Genomic DNA, 850 nt, shown 5'->3' with positions numbered 1-850 from the left:
TTCATGAGGCATGCAAATACAGAGCCACCCACTCCCACGTGTCACATTCCCGAGACTTGCAGGGACTCCAACGAGGCTGGGCTTCGGCTTACACATTTTATGAGACTCCAACGAGGCTGCAAGGAAGCTTCGGCTTACACATTTTATGAGAACCTCGCTGCCTCCGCCTTTTTAAGGGGAAAAAAGGAGGTTTACGAGCACGGCCAAAGGGCGGGGCTTTGGAGAAACCCCACCCCACTCTCCAGCTCACAGCCCCCCCACTGGCATGTGAAATATTTCTCCATTGTTAATTTTTATTTTTTTTCTGCAACCCATCCCGGACTCACAAGGAGCTTGGAGTCATGTGGTTTTTATGTACACACAATAAACAATTGCTTTTCATTCTTGTTGTTGGTTTCCTTTGTTTTGGGTTTGGCTGAGGATCAAAACTTTAAAGGAGTCCCTGCAGGCGCGGGATCCGCACCTCCTTTAACTTTTCTCCCACTTTTCCCACGTGTTGCAAGTGATGGGCTAATTAACAGCACTGCTCCGGTCACGAAGAGTCGGACCCGAGTAAACGACTAAACAAAAAACAACTCCAGAGTCGAGGCGAGCCTCTCGACCCCTGTGCCTGTAATATACTCCGAAACTGAAGCCCCACCCCGAGGGAAGCTTTGCAAGGGAAGGGCTGAGCCACGCGGCTGCTGTGTTACACATAAAACGATCAGCAGTATCATCACGCCTTCTTACTAGGGAGATACTGCTAGATCAGATTATGGCAACCAGATTACGGAACTCCCTCCACCAAAAGGTGAAGTCCGGCCCCTCTCTTGTGGCACTTTTTCTTCCCTTTTTTTTTATTCCACCTCGT

The sequence above is a fragment of the Podarcis raffonei genome, chromosome 1, assembly GCF_027172205.1.
Source record: "Podarcis raffonei isolate rPodRaf1 chromosome 1, rPodRaf1.pri, whole genome shotgun sequence".
Lineage (NCBI taxonomy): Eukaryota > Metazoa > Chordata > Lepidosauria > Squamata > Lacertidae > Podarcis > Podarcis raffonei.
This window is presented reverse-complemented; position numbering follows the sequence as displayed.